The following is an 18,889-nucleotide window of genomic DNA, read 5'->3' on the forward strand; positions in this document are numbered from 1 at the left end:
GTGCCATTGATTCATATTACTGGAGGCATTACATTGAAAACAACATTGGTTTAACGTGTCCTCACTTTTAGCAGTGCGACTGCTATATTTTACCAGTGGCATTACATAAGAGTGGCTCGGGGCAACAAACATCAGAACAGGATATCTGGGTTGGTCCCATTTTTATTCGGTATAGCCACCTTATAGTGTGTGAGGCTAGCGAATCTAGTGCTGGACTTACTCTATTGACTTGTCCCTCAGTCCCCACTTTCTTTACTTTTTCAACCAATAGATCGGGTTTATATTGAGTTTGTACTGCGTTTCCCTTTATTTCCCTATTAGACCTAGAGACCAGTTGGATAGCCAGTCTCTGCTACTTTTCGCCCCCATTATTTCCTCTTTCGACCAAGTCCTAGATTCAGGTACCAAATCCTCCCCCACCCACACCCCCTTTCTTCCTTGTTTGAACCAAGTAGTACTAGATTCGAGTGCATGAACTAGTTTTACCTCTTAAACGTAAAAAATTTAGGTGGTTTTCGAACAGCCGATCGATCCTATCTACGAGGGGCCTGAGAAATAGTAAAAGATACAAATGTAGCGACGTCAGGAGCTCGGGAAGTAGAGCAAGGACGGTTTCGAAGGAAGTTATACCTGATGGTCACCGGGATGTCGCTAGGTGGGTGGCGGGAGGCCGGATCTGCCCACACTATGACAGCGAGGAAGAAGGGGTCGGAGGCCCTCCCTCGCCAGCGGTGCTTGGGAGAGAACGGCAAGGCAGGCTAATCGGGACGCGTCAGCAGTGGGTAAGAGCCGTCGCCGAGGACGATCGCGTGAACATTGCACCTTCTCACCTTCCCCGGCGGAGAGGATCCGGCTGGATCTGTGACCAGCGGTGAGCAGAGAGAGAGAGAGAGAGAGAGAGAGAGAGAGAGAGAGAGAGAGAGAGTGGCCACCGCTGTCGTGTTTAGATCTGGAGAGGACGAGACAGTGTGAAGAGAGCAACACTAGCTAGCAAGCGCGGAGGGTCCTGCCTATATAGTGGAGTAGTACTAGTTTTCTGTTGTCTACCGGAGTCGGCTTGACCTCGTCAATGACTGTCGAGAAGTCTTCATGCACGTGGCTCGGAGGCGTAGTTGTCGTCATTTTGATCTGAAGCGCCGGATTATAATATATAACACGAAAAAATGCCACATGACAAGAAATCATAACCTCACTGCCCAAAGGAGACAGCATGAATCCCGACGGACAAACTAGACAAGGAACAAAGCTCAAATGAAAGATAAACTCGTAGAAAAGGGGTCCATCGATAGATGTCCTAATTAACATAGCCGGCTTGACCTAGATGGCAACCGAGTAGTCTTCGTGCATGTGCCCCCAATGACTAGCCCAACTCAGTTGTCGTTGTTTAACCCTCGTAGTGATCCGAAGCACATGACACCTAATTTTGCGAGATGACAAGAAACCTTTTTTTATATTTCTCACCACAACTACAGCCATGTACAACACATCCTGCATGATATCTAGACGATAGTCAATCCAGGCGTGTCTGTTGGAGTCTGGTCACATGCATGGATGAACTGATCTTCCTTGTCTTGCAGGGATCGTCCAGGCACCAACGTAGTACAACACTTCTCTAGTACTATCGCTCGTCTCCCTCTTCTATTAAGTCACCCGACTTGCAGGGCTGAGGAGTGTGCCTATGGTCGGTTCTCAATTGCGGTCCCACATGTGTGTGCAAATGCAATATGACGCGCATTCCATTTGAAGAGCAGCGTGCCAGACCGACCGACCGTCTGGGGTGCGACGCGAACGCGACGGGCATGCTGTATACTCTGTACATGTGTACCGCCGTTTTCTAGAGGCTTTGTTCCATGGCGCAATCCATCGATACAAAATTAGTATACTATACTATTTAAAAGTCGAGGGCGGGGCTTTTCCTGCGCGGTAGGTGTCGGTGTCAAAACCGGCGGATCTCGGGTAGTGGGTCCCGAACTATGCATCTAAGGCTAATGGTAACAGGAGGCAGGGGACACGATGTTTACCCAGGTTCGGGCCCTCTCAATGGAGGTAATACCCTACTTCCTGCTTGATTGATCTTGATGATATGAGTATTACAAGAGTTGATCTACCACGAGATCGTAGAGGCTAAACCCTAGAAGCTAGCACATGATTATGATTGTTCTTGTCCTACGGACTAAACCCTTCAGTTTATATGGGCACCGGAGGGGGCTAGGGTTACACAGAGTCGGTTACAGAGAAGGAGATCTACATATCTGAATTGCCAAGCTTGCCTTCCACGCAAAGGAGAGTCCCATCTGGACACTGGACAAAGTCTTCAATCTTGTATCTTCATAGTCCAACAGTTCGGCCAAAGTATATAGTCCGGCTGTCCGAGGACCCCTTAATCCAGGACTCCCTCAGTAGCCCCTGAACCAGGCTTTAATGACGATGAGTCCTGCGCGCAGATTGTCTTCGGCATTGCAAGGCGGGTTCCTTCTTCGAATACTCCATAGAAGATTTTGAACACGAGGGTCGTGTCCGGCTCTACAAAACAAATTCCACATACCTCCGTAGAGAGCAAAATATTCCACAAATCTAATCTACTGACAACTTTTCATAACGTGACATCATGCCACGGCCCGGTCATTATGTGAACCGTTTTTCCCAACCAGCCACTACACGTGCAGTGAGGCGGTTTTATTGGCACGTCTTGTCGAAGCAGAGATCGTGTTCCCCTTATTACGTGATTCTCATCAATACAGGTGTGGGTAACCCAACCGCGCTTGTTTAATATGACTCCTTGATTTTAGGCAAGTCCCAAACGGTCACGCGGGGGACGCTTGATATTCGTCCTCTTTATAAGGGGGCCAAGGCCTGCCCTTTTCTTCTCACGCTCGATCCTTCCCCTCCCGTACCCCGAGTTCCAACACCCAAGGCTCAAGCTAAGAGCTTCAGACCTTCAACCATGTCCGGATCCAACCTTCAAGGCCGGTGGACGCCCTCCTCTGTCACAGAGGAGGACATCAAGAAGCTTAGGGAGGCCAGATATCTCACCGCTGAAATCCCGCACAGGCTGCCTGCTCCAGGGCAGGTCATCCCCGCTCCCGAACGCAACGAGAGTGTCATATTTATTTCCCACTTCCTTCGAGGGCTAGGTTTTAGTCTTGATCCCTTTGTGAGAGGGCTCATGTTCTATTATAGGATAGACTTCCATGATCTAGCTCCGGATTCCATCCTTCACATCTCGTCGTTTATCGTCGTGTGTGAGGCCTTCCTCCACATCACTCCCCACTCCGGCCTATGGCTCAAGACCTTCAATGTAAGGTCAAAGATGATTGATGGGCGCCACGTAGAGTGCGGAGGCGCCATAATAAGCAAAGGTGCCTACGCCCCATGGCCAAAGGGTTCCTTCACGGAAACTTCCGATTTATGGCAACGGGAGTGGTTTCACATCACAGCTCCCCGAGGTACAAAGCGGGCGGCCGCTCCAGCATTCCGCTCGGGCCCTCCGCTTCAACTGGCGTCATGGGTCAACAAGGGGCTGGACTGGGGGCCAGTTAACGATGTGCCAACACTACAAAGCCGCATTCGAGACCTCCTTAAGAGGGATGTCAGTCTTGTCAAGGTAATGCAAGTAATGCTGGTTCGTCGGGTCCTGCCATGCCAATGTCGACCTCTCCGTATGTGGGAGTTCAACCCGGAAGGACCGCGAACCATTCAACAATTCTCCGGCGTGACGCTCAAAGAGATGTATGGATCGTTCTTCGGATCACGAATGAAGTGTCCGGACACCACCGAGAATGTGGGTCTCAACTGCAACCGTCCGGATACCCAAGTAAGTAATTCTGCTACCGAACACGCCATACTTTATGTTTGTTATAACATCATTCTAAAAAATTGCTCTCTGCCATGACTGGATAAGGAAGGCGAGAGGATTAGGTGTTCGGCCCCCCTTCCCGAAGGCTCGCCGGATCCTTTATTGACCAGGATGCTTGAGCGAGCACCATATCACGTGCCATCAGGAGAAGATGAGGGGAGGAATAGAGAAGCCACAGGTGGGCCTCATACTTTACACATCCAAATGGGGGAGAAAGTGCCTCCATGAAGGAGGATAATCGGGGAGGTGAATCTAAAATCCCCTCTCCTCAAGGTAAGAAAAGGGCCGCCTCTGAAGACTTGGAAATGGAGGCTTCCAAACAAGGGAAGAAACCCTCGCCAGGGGGCCCTGCCCCAAAGGGCGTCCTTACCTCACAACCCCCGCGAGGGGGCCAGCCCTCCACCGAGCCGTAAGTAAAAAGAGTACTTTGGTAAACATATCCTGTTTTGTCTCTGAGAATAATAACCAAGACATATTTGTTGCAGTCCGGCTCGTAGCCCTTCTCCGCAGAGTTCGTCTTCGGGGGATCTTCTTCCGGAGATGATGGAGAGTGAAACGCCTCCTCCCGCCTCCCCACCAGATGGGGCATATGATCCCGAGGTGTCATCACGGAGGATTTCTCCTGATCCGCCGAGGCCAGAAGTTGACACTTGGGCTGCCCGAAGTCCGGAATATTCGGATCCCAGGGAGAGCAACAAAAAGAGTCCTGGATTGTCCGGCACACAGCCGGACACACTGATGGGTCTTCTGGAGCGAGCGGCTATCTCAGAGATGCATCGTGCCTTAATGGGTACGGTGGTTGAGAGGATTTCATCTGCCAAAAGCGGTTTGAATGAAGCTTTTACGAGTCTGCTGAGAGGTTTTGAGGTACGCAAAAAGTAATATATGTATTTTTGGCGATACCGCACATGCTAGGTGTGCTCTGTATAGATAGTAGCCCCTGAGACTCTGGTTGCCAGCCAGAGGTGGCAAACAGAGAATCATAATCCCAGGTACTAATCGCGCTGCATTTATGTGCAGGCGGCTAAGGGTCCGGTGGCTGACCGGACTGCTGATTTTGCCGAACTGAAGTGGCAGCTTGACATGGCAGATGCCGACATCGCGCTTGTTAACAAGTGGTTTGACGAGGCCCAACGTATGTATGTTCGGCTTGTCAGCAAATGTTAAGAGGAGCATGATGCTAGTATCTATAATATGCTGTGACTGCAGATGGAGCTGCTGCCATAGAGACCCTTCGAGTGGGGCTTTCCTGAGCCAAGGAACAAGCCCGAATAAGCGATGCGGCTGCCCTGAAGGCGGTTGAAGAGTTGAGAGCCGAACAAGGTGCCCATCGCCAGAGTGAAGAAAGGATAGCCAAGATGGCTGTTGAGATGAAAGATGCCGCCGACCGCTATGAGCTCCTTGAAAAAGGAAATCCAAGCAAAAGCGGCTACCTGAAGAAGGCCCTGGAGGCAGCCAAGGAAACCCGCTCTGAAATGAGAGGGATAAGGGAGGAGCTTCATGAAGCCGGAGATATCACTGCTGGGAGGCCCTATTTGTTGTGAATGAAGTTCGGAGATCCGAAGTATGCCCCTCTGGACCAGTTGTGGAGTGCTGCAGATGCGTATGTGGACTTGGCAAAGAGTGCTGCTGATGCGACTGAGTTTTACAAAGATAGGAAATACCATGAGGTAGAAAGGTTGTTCTGGTCGCAGTCCAGTGCCCCGACGTGTCCATTGCCTTTGAATGAGAGAATGGCCGCATGGTCCGAGCTCCATAGGTTGTCCGGGCTTGCTATGAGATCTGTCGTGGATCATCTTTGGCTGAGGGGGCCAAGGCCGAACAGTTATTTTGGATTGGTGCAACAATTCCTTGGTGTTGTGTCGCATATCGATGCTGTGAAGAGGTCGGTGTGCATGGAGGGTGTGCGGATGCTCTTGCCCGTGTTAAAACATACTGGGCAGGGATGGAGACCACCGCTATTGCAACCCGGGGTCCGGCGGGAGGCCAGGACCCAGCCGAGCACTATTTTGAAGAAGTCCTAGAAGGTGCCCGTTTAATAGAGGCTCAGTGCTTGAAGAGTACCATGTTCGAGTGACATGTATCTGAATTGTAAAGACAATGCTATTTTGATTATAAAGGCTGTGTTTATACTTTTGCCTGAAAGTATTATAGTGCCCCCTGTGCGTCCGTTTATGTATGTATGTATATAACCTGAAATTTTGTAGTCGTCGGCTTCATCCCCCGCGCATATAATGCGGGTGTGTTTGGAAAAGCGCGTAATCACACTTGATCTAACGTCTTGGTCCATTAAGGAGGTGATAGCACGGAGAACCAGGCAATCGGACTATATAGCTTTAACACTTTCACTTAGCCATAGGAGTTTGACGGTGGAGCTACTATATAGCCCCTGGTACTTCCGCGTTCATCCGAATGTTGTGCGCGTACGTACATGACCGGGAAACCAGTCCTTCGTTAATGTGGAGGAATCGCGAAGATTCTGCTGAGTCATCAAGTGGTTGACCAGTCTCGTGCTACATCATGACAGTCAGTTTTCAGCTTTCTCTACTGAGGTGCTCACCCAGATGAACCAAGGCACAATCACAATAGTTCTCCTGGTGCCCCCTTAGCCGATAGAGCGGAACGTAAGATAGCAAAACATGGGAGCCGGGCAAACCCAATATTTGACCAAAGACATGATTCGGAGCTGATGCATATAAGGCCAAACTCGCGATGCCGAACACTCCCTAAGGTATTCGTACTTTACGACATATACTGGGCTGAGTAACACCCTCAATAATGAGCCCTGTGTTTCCAGGTACATGCATTAGTCTGGTGTGACGAAGTATCAAGAACGCCAGTATCCCTCCCTGTTGTGTTAAGTGTCCGGAGGGTATGAAGCAACAAGAGACATTTAAAAAAGGTTTACGCATGGTCTTAATCTGAAAAGAAACCTTTGAATGGGGCCCTGCTGCACGTCTGCGCCTTTATCTCTGTTGTGCCGTATCCTGGAAGGGTGTAGCACGATGATCATCTGTAAAAAAGGAAAAACCCAGGTGAAAGACTTCGTGCGAAGAGTTGGTTAATCTGAATGAACCATGAAAATGCAATATGTTATTGTATTAATAGGGTCGAGCCAAACTATGGGCTTATTATATTTTTTTGCGAGCAGCCCCTAGCACCATTTATGGGGGTATATCTATCAACCCCAGCTCAGGCTTATCTGGGCTGTTACATCTGGTGGAGCGCCGGACTCGTCTAACCGTGTCCGTGGTCTTGACGACCGACCGTTTATTCTGGTTGGAGAGGCCGCTTAGTGTTCGGCTGCTAGAGCCGCCACATGTTCTTCCGCACGTAAGGAACACTCTGTATTTCCGCTAATTGTGATGATGCCACGTGGACCGGGCATCTTAAGTTTAAGATAGGCGTAGTGCGGTACTGCATTAAAACGAGCGAAGGCCGTTCTCCCGAGTAGTGCGTGATAGCCACCTCGGAATGGAGCAATGTCGAAGATTAGTTCTTCGCTTCTGAAGTTATTGGGAGAACTGAATACAACCTCTAGTACTAGAGAGCCCGTGCAGCGGGCCTCGACGCCTGGTATTACTCCTTTAAAGGTAGTATTGCTTTGGCTGATTCTTGATGGGTCTATCCCCATTTTGCGAACAGTGTCCTAATATATCAGGTTAAGACTACTCCCGCCGTCCATAAGGACTCGAGTGAGATGGTATCCATCAATTATTGGGTCGAGCACCAAGGCAGCCGATCCTCCGTGCCGGATACTAGTCAGATGATCCCTACGATCAAAAGTGATTGGGCAGGCCGACCAGGGATTGAATTTGGGGGCGACGGGCTCCACAGCGTATATGTCTCGGAGTGCGCGTTTGCGCCTTCTCTTTGGAATGTGAGTTGCGTAAATCATATTCACTATTTTGACTTCTGGTGGGAATTTTTTCTGTCCCCCAGTGTTCAGCTAGCGAGGCTCATCCTCGTCTTCACTTGGCGTCTCCCTCCCCTTGTGTTCGGCATTTAGCTTGCCGGCCTGCTTGAAAACCCAACACTCTCTATGGGTGTGATTTGCAGGTTTTTCGGGGGTGCCATGAATCTGACATAATTTGTCTAGAATCTTATTTAGGCTGGACGGTCCATCTCTGCTGCCTTTAAATGGCTTCTTCCATTGACCGGGTCGAGAGCCCCTGAATCCGGTGTTGACCGTTGTGTTATCTGGGCTGTCTTCATTGTTTCGACGCTTGTTTTTATTGTGTCGTGGCTTCCCGTTGCCATCTCTGATTTCGGATGTGCCTGGGTCACTGGTGCTACTACGGGCCAGCCAACTGTCCTCGCCCGCACAAAAGCGGGTCATAAGGCTCGTTAAGGCTGCCATTGTCCTCGGCTTTTCCTGGCTGAGGTGCCTGGCGAGCCATTCGTCCTGGACACCGTGTTTGAAGGCTGCTAAGGCTTCGGCATCCGGGCAGTCGATGATTTGATTCTTCTTAGTAAGAAATCTGTTCCAAAGCTTTCGGGCTGACTCTTTGGGCTGTTGAATTATGTGACTTAAGTCGTCTGCATCCGGAGGTCGGACGCAGGTCCCTTGAAAATTGGCCCTAAAGGCATCCTCAAGTTCTTCCCAACTTCCAATTGAGTTTTCGGGGAGGCTTTTCAACCAGTGCCGAGCTGGTCCTTTCAACTTGAGGGGTAGGTATTTAATGGCGTGGATCGTCTCCGTGGGCCATGTGGATGTGAAGGATAAAGTCCTCAATCCAGACCCCAGGGTCTGTCGTTCCGTCGTATGCCTCTATATTCACGGGTTTAAATCCTTCCGGAAATTCATGGTCCAGCACCTCATCGGTGAAGCACAGGGGGAGTGCGGCACCCATGTATGTGGACGTGTCGTGGCATGCTGTTGACGGTTGTTGTGTTCGGTGCTGATTCCTGGCTGGTATTCGATCAATGTGATCATTTTCGTAGCTCCGATCCTGTGCCGAAGCGTGCTTCCTAGGTCCATAGATGGATCTGGCCATACCGGATTTTTTGTCTAGGAGCTCACGTAAATCGTGTGCTGACTTGTGTGCGGCATCATTAGCCGTCCTGTCACGGCCACGGGGTGGTCGGTCTGGTTGATTGGCCGTCTTCGGCTGAATAGGCTCTATGGCCTCATCCTCGAATTCAGGCAGCAGCTTGCGCTTTGGATAGCTCTTTGTGTGGCGATCGCCACCGTATTTCTCTTCAGTGTCAAGCACCTTGTTCCATCTACGGTTGAGTGTGTCCTGCGCGGCCTTAAGACTTTGCTTCTGCTTCTTTAGGATCCTCGCGATGGCAATAAGCCTTCTGTGGAGGTTCTCTTGTTCCAAGTGTTTTTCTGGGATGATGAGTGCATCATCGTCCGGACTATGCTCCTCTCCGGAGACAGGTTGATGAATTTTACCCTCGGGATCGGCGTCATCTGACGTCGGCTCAGGACTATGTTCACCGTCCCCTGGCTCATCCTGCTCAATCGCTGTGTCCATGGGGTCGTCGTTTCCTTTGGAGTCGCCCGGGGTATCCTTCTTTCTTGTGCTGTTGTCGTTGTTTTTACTATGGCGGGCTTTAGAGCGGGCGTCGCTTTGGTGGCTTATCGAGGGGATTATCCTTCGTTGCATCATCGCCATCGCCTTCTTTTGGCGTGTCCACCATATATATATATATATCATATGATGAGGTGGCTGTCCAGTGCCCTATAGGCGGTGGTTCCTGTTCTTCTCCTACGTCGTTGTCCATACCGTCGATGTCTTCGGAGTTGAAGTCAAGCACGTCGGTTAAGTTATCGACAGTGGCTATTAGGTGGTAGGTGGGTGGGGAACGAATTTCTTCATCATCCGCTTCCCACTCAAGCCGGACATAGTTCGGCCAAGAGTCTCCTGACAAGGAGAGAGACCTTAATGAATTTAGCACATCACCCAAGGGTGAGTGCTGAAAGATATCCGCGGAGGTGAACTCCATGACCGGTGCCCAATCAGATTCGATAGGCACGGACGTACGCGGTTCGGATCCTGTAGCCGGAGACGAGTCCGAGGGTCCGATGATATCGGCCTGATAGGAGGTGGGGTCAGTGTTCGGCTCCAAGGCCGATGAATGTGCGGCCTCCGTGGCAGGGTCCATCCACCCGCCCTCGGATGGCACAATCTGCTCCAGATTGATTCCTGGGGCCGCCGCAGGCGCGATCTCCTGAACACTGTCAGATGGCAGATCTAATCATGCTCGTCGTGACCGTTTGGCGTACCTGACACGGGATCGAATCCGTCAAAGATCAAGTCTCCACGGATGTCGGTAGTACAGTTCAAGCTTCCAAACCTGACCTGATGGCCAGGGGCGTAGCTATCGATCTGCTCCAGATGGCCAAGCGAGTTGGCCCACAGTACGAAGCCGCCGAATACGAAGATCTGTCCGGGAAGGAAAACCTCCCCCTGGACCATGTTGTTGAATATGATTGAAGGAGCCATCAAGCCTTATCTCGACGACACAGTGGAACTCTCAATGAAAGCACCAATGTCAGTGTCAAAACCGGCGGATCTCGGGTAGGGGGTCCCGAACTATGCGTCTAGGGCTAATGGTGATAGGAGGCGAGGGACACGATGTTTAACCAGGTTTGGGCCCTCTCGATGGAGGTAATACCCTACTTCCTGCTTGATTGATCTTAATGATATGAGTATTACAAGAGTTGATCTAGCACGAGATCGTAGAGGCTAAACCCTAGAAGCTAGCCTATGATTATGATTGTTCTTGTCCTACGGACTAAACCCTCCGATTTATATAGACACCGGAGGGGGCTAGGGTTACACAGAGTCAGTTACAGAGAAGGAGATCTACATATCGGAATTTCCAAGCTTGCCTTCCACGCAAAGGAGAGTCCCATCTGGACACGGGACGAAGTCTTCAATCTTGTATCTTCATAGTCCAACAGTCTGGCCAAAGTATATAGTCTGGCTGTCCGAGGACCCTTTAATCCAGGACTCCCTCAGTAGGCGAGGCAATTCCGCCTAGCCAGTTCGACAGAGATGCGAGAAGACGAGGGAGTAGGCTGCTGCAAACGTAGGGTTGTGTGATTTGACAGCGAGTTACTGCTGGACAGGTGGGGCCCCGTGATTTGACTTGCCATTATCATTTTAACTGCAACGCTACAACAAGCGCGAGTCTCCCGATTCCTGACCACTAAGGGAGTCCGGGATTAAGGGGTCCTCGGACAGCCGGACTATATACTTTGACCGGACTATTGGACTGTGAAGATACAAGATTGAAGACTTCGTCCCGTGTCCGGATGGGACTCTCCTTTGCATGGACGGCAAGCTTGGTAATTCGGATATGTAGATCTCCTTCTCTGTAACTGACTCTGTGTAACCCTAGCCCCATCCGGTGTCTATATAAATAGGAGGGTTTAGTCCGTAGGACAACAACAATGATAATCATAGGCTAGCTTCTAGGGTTTAGCCTCTACGATCTCGTGGCAGATCAACTCTTGTAATACACATATCATCAAGATTAATCAAGCCGGAAGTAGGGTATTACCTCCATCGTAAAGGCCCGAACCTAGGTAAACATCGTGTCCCCCGCCTCCTGTTACCATTAGCCTTAGACGCATAGTTCGGGACCCCCTACCCGAGATCCGCCGGTTTTGACACCGACATTGGTGCTTTCATTGAGAGTTCCAGTGTGCCGTCCCGATAAGGATTGATGGCTCGCCTTGTTTTCAAGGACAACATCACCTCTGGAGGAACCTTGGCTGTAGGCCAGACTCTCCGACTGGGCGGCTTCATCATGGCCGCCCGTTCGGCCGCCACGCCGACGATGACTTCTCAGGTCATCAAGAACAGCCTCCGCGTCAGCTCGGAATTCACCAAGCAAATGGATCCAATGGAGCTCTCCTCCCTGAACGAGCTCTTGGATCGCTACGCCGCCCTGGGAGTCGCTACGGACTAGGATCGGATCGGGCTTAAACCCAACCAAATGGAGATTAACTCTCCGCTGGTCACCCATCAGATAGCGGTAGTGGAGGAACAAAACAACGATTCTTCCTCAATATTGAGGACAAACTATGTCCAGATTCTCGAGCTCGCCGAGCCGGATACCCATCTATGGGAGGACATGGCCCAGGCTCGGAACTTAAAATCGGGCAACGGGCCACAAATATTGGGCAACATCCCGGAGTCCGAGCTGCCAAGCTCGGGAGCTCCTTTTCCCCTATGACGGAGTAATGGACCATGGGTAGCCTCACCCAGGTCCCTGAGCCTTTCAAGACTTTGGGCCGGCTTCGCCCCACGAGACCTCAGAATGAAGCGCCACCCTTCGGTGGCCGGCTGGCTCAATGGCCGGCTGCCTGAGGACGGCCAAGCACCAGTAGACGGCACCAAGGTGGACCGACTCCTAACAGACGGCCTCCATAGAGGCCGGCTTCTAGCAGGCGGCCACCCAACGCCCTCAGAGTCTGCGCCCTTCATCAAGAGGACAAGACAGGGTGAGGCTACAGTGTAGTCCCTCACCTCCAAATCCTAGACTTGGCATGGCCATAGTGCCCCATACAGGCAGAGATCTCCGCACAGCGCGGCACTGTTGCCACTCCCCCCTTGACGTCACTCCTGACAGGCGGAGCCCTGTTCCCACGACGGCCTGCAGGCAGCGGGCCCTACCAGGCAGTGAGAGCCCGGAAGACGGCGGAGGCCTGACCAGCTGGACCCGAGGGAGGCCGGCCTCCAGCAGGCGGCCAGTTCCTCCCTTGAAGTCCGTGCACCATTAACCAAATAAGACATGGAGTGGCTACAATGATCTCCCACCAGGCGGCGGGACTGTAGCCACGCTCCACAGACCAAGCCTACGTCATTAGCATCACGGCTACAGTGATCAGCCACCCACCAGACCCGCCAGTGGCGGGAGCAGCCTGTCGGCTCCGTACCAGACCAGTCAGCGGGGCCCACCAGGCAGTGGGCCCCAGCTGCCGGCAGAGAAGCCGGCGACCGGAGACACTGACAGCCGGGTCCAGCATCCGGCCAGATTACCATTGTACCCCTGGGGGATAGTCCTATATAAACCCCCCAGGGCACCCATGCAAAGGGTTCCCAACCCATTAGAACTAGCTTCCACCCTAGAGGAAGAAGAGAGCTAGCCCTGCCTCCTTCTACCTCTAGCATACAGCTCGAGGAGCACCATTGTATTCACTAGTGCCTTAGTGATCATGCGGAGACCCCGCAGAGCAAGACTAGGGGTGTTATCTCCTAGGAAAGCCCCGAACCTGGGTAAAGTGCGCCGGCGTTCGTGTCTACGCCTCATCCCGCTTCCAGGCACCGGTGTTGTTCTACTCGCTCCCACCATGATAAGCCATCCGTTGGCATATGTCGCACCCAACCCCCGACATTTGGCACCCACCGTGGGGCAAGGTGCACCGTCGTTCGGAGACCTGTTCTGGACGGGACCTTGTTCCTTCCTAGCGAGCGCAGCCAGCCCAGCACGCCCGACAGCGTCAGCCTTGACACGCTGCACGGTGCGGAGATTGCCTGCGCGGTGAGCTGCCTCGCCGACCTTGTTGGCGAGATCCGCCTCTCCGAAGAGCCTGCCTCCGACGTGGGCCCCGACTGCCCCGAGAGCCGCCTCGTCAGCCTCCTCGACCAACTCCATGTCACCAGCGAGCCTGATGTGGACTTGGAGTCTGTTGGCTCCACCGACCCGATGATCGTCTACTCTGACATAGCATCGCTTGACGCGTTCCCCACCAACGTGGTGGTCTACGACGAGCCGCCTCCTCGCGAGCACAGCGGCAGTAGTACCATCACGGAGGTGCTTGTCATCAACAGTGGTGAGCACTCGGACGGAGGCGTCCGAGACCCACTCGATGCGGCGTTGCGATACTTGTCAGCGCCCATCCCGGAAGACATAGACACTGAGATGCTGGAAGCACACCGCGTCCAGCTCATCGAAAGCGCCCACCGGCTAGCCAGCATGCGACGCCTCTCAGAAGCCTATCGGTGCAAGATGGACCGAGCTGTTGGTGGCACGCCGACTCCTGAGGGGCCTAGCCGCATCGGCTCGATCCGGCAGCGTGGCGCGACCATCGCCAGCATGTTCAGGATGGATCATCCCGTCTACGCCACGCCTACAGAGAACATCCGGGCTGCCTAGGCGGTGATGGATGAGCTGGACAAGTACGAGGGCGACGAGCGTTGCCACAAGCCAGAGCGAGTCCAGCAGCTCCTTGACGCGGCCGCCGAGCAGCACGAAACCGGCCGTAATGCCGAAGTGCCCATCTGGCGGAACGATGAACCGCCCCTTCGCCAGGATCATGGCGCGACATCTCGAACACTGACTGGTGGCGCCCGCGGAAGAAGAGGCAATGAGCCGGCTGCTAGCCGCAGTCGGATTCACCTCTCCATCGAGCATGATGCAGATGGCCGTCCCCGAGCTGTGGAGCAGCGAGGCAACTCGCCTCCTCCTCCACCTTGCAGAGAAAGGCATCCCACTCTGCCGCCTGTCACTCACTCGACACTCGGCGACCGCCTTGGCCGCCGAGAAGGAGTCGGAGAAAATGACGCACGCCACCGGATCAACTGCCTCAACCGATCCCTAGCACTAGAGGAAGAATACGCGTTGGGCCTGCCCTATTTTGGCCCACGGATCCGAGATGAGCCCTTCCCTAAAGGGTTCACGCTCCCAAGAGATACGCCAAAGTACACCGTCTCCGTGAAGCCGGAGGACTGCTGGTCGACTACTCCACGGCCGTCAGCATAGCAAACGGCAACAAGCGCCTTGTTGTAAAGTACGTCCCGCTCATGCTCCAGGGCACAGCCCGGACGTGGCTTAACAGCCTGAAGCCCCGCAGCATCAACAGTTGGGTTGATTTCACTGAAGCCTTCATCCGAAATTTCACCAGCACGTACAAGCGGCCTCCCAAGCCCCGCCAGCTCTCCTTGTGCGTCCAAGGGCCAGCGAATCGACTCACGACTATCTCACACGCTGGGCCGAGCTGCGTGCTACGTCTTGAGCTTGCGTTGGTTTTCCTTGAAGAGGAAAGGGTGATGCAGCAATAGTAGCGTAAGTATTTCCCTCAGTTTTTGAGAACCAAGGTATCAATCCAGTAGGAAGCTCCTCAAAAGTCCCACACACCTACACAAACAAACAAAGAACTCGCAACCAACGCAATAAAGGGGTTGTCAATCCCTTCACGGCCACTTGCGAAAGTGAGATCTGATAGAGATAGTATGATAAGATAAATATATTTTTGGTATTTTATAATATAGATGCAAAAAGTAAAGATGCAAATAAAAGTAGATTGAAAGCTTATATGATAAAAGATAGACCCGGGGGCCATAGGTTTCACTAGAGGCTTCTCTCAAGATAGCATAAGTATTACGGTTGGTGAACAAATTACTGTCGAGCAATTGATAGAAAAGCGAATAATTATGAGATTATCTAGGCATGATCATGTATATAGGCATCACGTCCGCAACAAGTAGACCCGACTCCTGCCTGCATCCACTACTATTACTCCACACATCGATCGACTCCTGCCTGCATCTAGAGTATTAAGTTCATAAAGAATAGAGTAACGCATTAAGCAAGATGACATGATGTAGAGGGATAAACTCAAGCAATATGATATAAACCCCATCTTTTTATCCTCGATGGCAACAATACAATACGTGCCTTGCTGCCCCTGCTGTCACTGGGAAAGGACACCGCAAGATTGAACCCAAAGCTAAGCACTTCTCCCATGGCAAGAAAGATCAATCTAGTAGGCCAAACCAAACTGATAATTCGAAGAGACTTGCAAAGATAACTCAATCATACATAAAATAATTCTGAGGAGATTCAAATATTTCTCATAGATAAACTTGATCATAAACCCACAATTCATTGGATCTCGACAAACACACCGCAAAAAGAGTTTACATCGAATAGATCTCAATAAGAGAGGGGGAGAACATTGTATTGAGATCCAAAAAGAGAGAAGAAGCCATCTAGCTAATAACTATGGACCTGAAGGTCTGTGGTAAACTACTCACAACTCATTGGAGGGGCTATGCTGTTGATGTAGAAGCCCTCCATGGTCGATTCCCCCTCTGGCGGGGCACCGGCGAAGGCTCCAAGATGGGATCTCGCGGATACAGAAGGTTACAACGGTGGAAATTGTGTTTCGTTGGCTCCCTGGATGTTTTTGGGGTACATAGGCATATATAGGAGGAAGAAGTATGTCGGTGGCCGCCCGAGGGGCCCACAAGATAGGGGTGCACGCCCTGTAGGGGTGGGCGCGCCCTCCTATCTCGTGGCCGCCTCGGCTGCTGCTTGGCTTGCACTCCAAGTCATCTGGATCACGTTTGTTCCAAAAATCACGCTCCCGAAGGTTTCATTCCATTCGGACTCCGTTTGATATTCCTTTTCTTCGAAATACTGAAATAGGCAAAAAAACAGCAATACGAGCTGGGTCTCTGGTTAGTAGGTTAGTCCCCAAAATGATATAAATGTGTAAAATAAAGCCCATAAACATCCAAAAGGGGTAATATAATAGCATGGAACAATAAAAAATTATAGATACGTTGGAGACGTATCAAGCAACCCCAAGCTTAATTCCTGCTCGTCCTCGAGTAGGTAAATGATAAAAACAGTTTTTTTTGATGTGGAATGCTATGTAGCATAATTCTCAATGTAATTTTATTTATTGTGGCATGAATGTTCAGATCCAAATGATTCAAAATAAAAGTTCATATTGATAAAAGAAATAGTAACACTTCAAGCATACTACTCAAAGTAATCATGTCTTCTCAAAATAACATGGCAAAAGAAAGTTCATCCCTACAAAATCATATAGTTAGGCTATGCTTCATTTTCGTCACACAAAGATGTTCCCAACTTCTATGCCCCCGATGACAAGCCAAGCAATTGTTTCATACTTAAATAATCTCAAACTTTTTCAACCTTCATGCAATACATGAGCTTGAGCCACGGATATAGCACTATGGGTGGAATAGAATATGATGATGGGGATTGTGTGGAGAAGACAAAAAAGGAGAAAGTCTCACATTGACAAGGATAATCAACGGGCTATGGAGATGCCCATCAATTGATGTCAACATGAGGAGTAGGGATTGCCATGCAACGGATGCACTAGAGCTATGAATGCTCAACAAAAGAAAACTAGTGGGTGTGCATCCAACTTGCTTGCTCACGAAGACCTAGGGCATTTGAGGAAGCCCATTGTAGGAATATACAAGCCAAGTTCTATAATGAAAAATTCCCACTAGTATGAAAAAGACAACCTATGAGACTCACTATATGAAAAACATGGTGATACTTTGAAGCACAATATATGAGACTCACTACATGAAGAACAAGGTGCTACTTTGAAGCACAAGTGTGGAAAAAGAGATAGTAACATTGCCCCTTTTATTTATTTTCTTTTTTTCTTTTTTGGGCCTTTTTTGGCCTTTCTTTTTTTTCTTTTTTGGCAATGCTCTGATAATGATGATCATCACACTTTTATTGATTACAACATATGAATTATAACTCGAAACTAGAACAAGATATGACTCTATATGAATGCCTCCGGCGGTGTACAGGGATGGTGCAATGAATCAAGAGTGACATGTATAAAAAATTATGCATGGTGGCTTTGCCACAAATACGATGTCAACTACATGATCATGCAATGTCAATATGACAAAAGTAATGTATGTCATGATGATGATGAACGGAACGGTGGAAAGTTGCATGGCAATATATCTCGGAATGGCTATGGAAATGCCATAATAGGTAATTATGGTGGTTTTTTTGAGGAAGATATAAGGAGGTTTATGTGTGATAGAGCGTATCATATCACGGGGTTTGGATGCACCGGCGAAGTTTGCACCTACTCTCAAGGTGAGAAAGGGCAATGCACGGTACCGAAGAGGCTAGCAATGGTGGAAAGGTAAAAGTGCGTATAATCCATGGACTCAACATTAGTCAAAAGAACTCATATACTTATTGCAAAAATTTAGAAGTCATCAAAAATCAAGCACTACGCGCATGCTCCTAGGGGGATAGATTGGTACGAAAAGACCATCGCTCGTCCCCGACCGCCACTCATAAGGATGCACAAGCCAGGTACACTTCATGTTTCAAATTTCTTACACAACTTTAACCATACGTGCATGCTATGGGACTTGCTAACTTCAACACAAGCATTCTTTAAATTCATAATCACCCAACTAGCATGACTTTAATATCACTACCTCCATATCTCAAAACAATTATCAAGTATCAAATTGATCATAGCATCCAATTCACTTCCTATGATAGTTTTTATTATACCCAACTTGGATGCCTACCATTCTAGGACCAATTTTATAACCATAGCAAATACCATGCTGTTCTAAAAGACTCGCAAAATAATATAAGTAAATCATGAGAGACTAGCAATTTCTACAAAAAATAAGCCACCGTCGTTCTCTAAAAGATATAAGTGAAGCACTAGAGCAAGAACTATCAAGCTCAAAATATATAAGTGAAGCACATAGAGTATTCTAGCAAATTCTAATCAAATAGGCTTCTCCCAAAAGGTGTGTACAACAAGGATGATTGTGGTAAACTAAAAAGCAATGATTAGTATAATACACGACGCTCCAAGCAAAACACATATCATGTGGCGAATAAAAATATAGCTCCAAGTAAAGTTACCAATGAACGAAGACGAAAGAGGGGATGCCTTCCCGGGGCATCCCCAAGCTTAGGCTTTTGGCTATCCTTGAATATCTTGGGGAGCCTTGGGAATCCCCAAGCTTAGGCTTTTGCCACTCCTTATTCCATAGTCCATCAAAGCTTTACCCAAAACTTGAAAACTTCACAACACAAAACTCAACAGGAAATATTATAAGCTCCGTTAGTGAAAGAAAACAAAACCACCACATAAGGCACTGTAATTAACTCATTCTTTATTTATTTTGGTGTTAAACCTACTTTATTACAACTTATCTATGGTTTATAAACTATTTTACTAGCCATAGATGCATCAAAATAAGCAAACAACACACGGAAAATAGAATCTGTCAAAAACAGAACAGT

Source organism: Triticum aestivum, chromosome 5B (genome assembly GCF_018294505.1).
Source record: "Triticum aestivum cultivar Chinese Spring chromosome 5B, IWGSC CS RefSeq v2.1, whole genome shotgun sequence".
NCBI lineage: Eukaryota > Viridiplantae > Streptophyta > Magnoliopsida > Poales > Poaceae > Triticum > Triticum aestivum.